Source organism: Oratosquilla oratoria, chromosome 20 (genome assembly GCF_046742065.1).
Source record: "Oratosquilla oratoria isolate Oo_2021 chromosome 20, ASM4674206v1, whole genome shotgun sequence".
In the NCBI taxonomy this organism is placed as follows: Eukaryota; Metazoa; Arthropoda; class Malacostraca; order Stomatopoda; family Squillidae; genus Oratosquilla; species Oratosquilla oratoria.
In genome coordinates, this window is record NC_134796.1 from 41335830 (window position 1) to 41339531 (window position 3702).

The window sequence follows — 3702 nt, forward strand, 5'->3', positions numbered from 1 at the left end:
CTCCGTTCTCGTTAGATCTCTGGGGCTGTCGAGGCTTTAGCAACCGGCGGCATCAAGCTCCCAGTGACCCAGATGCGTGTGACGGTGGTGGAACGTGATGGTTGACAGCTGGGAGGGCTCAAGCTGCATCTGTCGCCGCATCTGCGTCCTCGTTCCCCCGTGTCCCCACATGACTGGGGATTCAGATGAGTCTCGCCCGTTTCCTTGCTGTTGCCAGGATCTGGATGAGACTCTAATGTGGGCGTGATGAGGGCGGCCTCTTGGGTGGGTCGCGCCAGCAGAGCGCCCGTGGAGTCCGTGTGAATGATCACCGTTTCCTCGCGGCGGTTGGTGGCGCGCCGGAGGGTGTACTGGATGGCAACCACTTTCGTTTGGAAGAAAGAGCAGTGGTTAGATGCCCCCACTCCCCACCCCGTGAACACTGCCGCCCCGGTTGTGCCTCTACCGCGGTCAACGGATCCATCCGTAAAGTACACCGCGCTGCCAGGAACCCATGGTCGCAAGGGCGAGCTGACGTAGTTCTTCCATGGAACACTGAGTCTTAGCTGCAAGGAGAGGGGTATAAGTCACCTCAACAGGCGGTTCCTACCACGAGAGTGGTTCCTAGTATCCCTCGATTGGGCGGCAGGGCGTTCGCAGGGACCGGGCGGAGTCCATGACATTGTTGGCCGCGTCGGTGACACCAGAGATCCAGGCGTTAGCGGTGAAGAGGGTCCTACCTCGCGATAGGACTCTTCTAAGCCCGGTGTTCACTGCCGTCTCGTTGCCCTGTAGGGGGATCTTGCCCGGCCTGCAGACCACGATCTGTTTGGTTCTGATGGTGAAGGGGACTAGACGAGTCTCGTTCTGTAATACACAGGCGTTGGTCCATCTGGGTGCCCCAAACATGCTTCTCATGGCCTGGTTTTGGCTAAATTCGACCTTCTCTCGCAGTCCGTGGCGAGAACAGGCACGCTGTAATCGATTGGGGAACGGATGGCCGGCACTTAGTAGAGTTGCAGGACGGCGTAGGACGTCCCTGCCCCCGGTCTTGTCGTGGCACTCATTACTGTGGTCCTCGCCCTCAGATGGGTAACCTGACGAGCAAAGGTCAGCCTGCGACGCAACCATACCCCGAGGTCCTGGTAGGCCTGCGTCCAGTTCAGCCTCACATAGAAAGGGGCCGGTGTTGAGAGCAAAAATCCTTCCCTTACGGGAAAGGAGAAATGCCTCCGCATTACACTAACATTTCAAAGATATAATATTATGGGAGAGGGGGGAAAGGGGAAGAAGAGAGAGAACTAACGGAAGGAAGGGAGAGATAGTAAAGTTGCCGGGATTCCGGCATGCTGGCAATTGATAAATTAGTTGCCATGGTGGTAGGGGCCATGTCGACCAGATGAAACGGAAAGGGGTGGCGAAGAATGTGTGTGTGTGTGTGTGTTTTCGGTTGGTCAACCTTAACTAAATCTACATTTTTTTTTATATACTTATCTCTACATTTGGGTTATTTTCTTGATAGCTTGTGCCTATGCTTGCTTTTTGATAGCCATGGAGGGGGTGGGTATAATGACGTCTAGGGGGAGGGGATACGTCCCTCTGTTAAGATTCTGTTCCTAAGTGTATAGTGTGTTCCTCGTGCAGTGGGAGTGGGTTGTCTGTTAGAGAACATGTAGTTTCATTGTTGATCTGTACGAGCTTGCCCCATATGCGTGTGGTTCGCTCGTGTAGATACGTATTTAAAGGGGGAATGCCAACTTCCTCGTGTAGTGCTTGTGCTGTTTTTATGTTAGGGTAGTGCTTGTTTGTAATGAATTTGTTTTGAACTGCTTGCAGTGTCTGCATGGATGTCTTCGATAGTGTGTGTAGAGGTATTGCAGGGTACGTAAGTGTGCTCCACATAAGTGCGAGATACAGTTTTTTTTTTTTTAACAGAAAGGTTTTCGAATCTCTGCAGCCGTTGTAGATCGAGATATGCAAGCGCCTTCCTGTTGCGCACATGGGTCGCCCCACCATTGGTGGTAATCGTCCAACCGAGTATCTTGCCCTTATCAGAACCTCGGAGTTAAAAGTACGTAATCTTTTTAATGCGCAATAAAACCCCGGGCAGGATCCAAATCTCAACGCCTATGCTTGCTAACACCCCTGATGTAATCATATCTAATTTAGCGAAACATTTTAGTGGCGCTCTTGCCCTGGGATCCCTGACGCATTTAAATCGGCGGTTATCATTTTTATTCCTAAGACAGACACGAACAAAACCCACGGAAGATATTTGAAAAAAATCCTTACCCGATGCCTCCAAACACACATCAGAACCAATGACACATGTTCATCTTTATCGCTCGCTTCTAGCATTTCAGTAGCTAATGAAGAAACAGCAATAGTTTCTTTATTCGCTATTGAAGTGCTAGACGCGAGCGGTAAGGTTGAAGATGGATTTTTGTTGCCGCCTTCCTACAATGATGGGCTTTGTAAGCTTCTGTTTGTTTGTGTTTCGGTCTCAATGTCACTATCTCGTTTCACAGCTCATATCGTTGTTGTTATATCATAATTATTTTTATCATTATTGAATAATTTTTATAATTTATCATCATTAACAGTAGATGCTAGCGAATTAAGACTCTTGTCCAAAGCGAATAATAGCTGCGACGTGTAAACGACACTACAAGGGTGTGAAACTTCGACATTGAAGTAAGCGATATATAGATACAAAGCTATGGATCATACAGAAAGGAATAGAGAAATCAATTATGGAAGTAATGCTGAAAGACAAGATTGGTGGAAAGAGCAGTCTGGAGGATGCTAAAGGTAGTTTTGTAGTTTATGACAAATGCTCCGAGTAATGCAGCATCATTGCCGTGCAAGGTCTTGATGATATACGCTGTTGGGCAAGCATTGTAGTCTGTCAAATGGGCGAAAGACAGGCTACGTAAATTATTATATATGGTTGTGTTGGGTGAGTAATTAATTTGTAGACCCACTGTAGCACGTTGCATGTAATAGAAAGAAAATCCCAGCAGTGTTTCATTACCTCCATTCTGCTTCTTTGTTGCATGTCCATCTCCCGCCTCTCCCATCAAGAACCAAGAATATTTCGGCAGGATGCGGCAAGACGTGGAGTCGTGAAAGAGGACTAGGCAGAAGGTGGAGTGACGATAGAGAAGTTTGCAGGAGTGATGAGGCAGATTGGCGTAATTGTGTGACTCGTGGAAGTACCTGGGAGAGGTCAGTTCAGAAGTGGACTAGGAGCAGCTGGCTGAATTTTTTGTCTCCTCGTCGCATAATCCATTGTACATACATATACCAAAGGCTTTTCCCCCCTAACAAGGGAGGTAGCCAAAAAGAAAAAGGCATAAAAACCATTCCCACCCATTCCATCCCTAATACACTCCACTCCCCTCCATCCTCCCTCTTATCTTGGCACCTCCTGGATGACGGGTCATCCCTGCACCTTGTCCACTGCCCTGGGTCAGAGGCAGTGTCGCAAGACACAGCACATCCACAGCAAGGCCGCTTCATTAAATCAGCGACCCCCCCTCTCCGTCCCCTCATGCATAAAAGGAGAAGACGGGGAGAAATCCCTTCGGGCTGCGTCAATTTTTTCTCACACACACTACCTCACCCCCATCCCCCCACCCACTCCACCTCATGCATCACATCATCATCCATATACAACCATTCTCCATTCACCCCTGTCTTCTGTCCTCTCTCGTCCTTCCT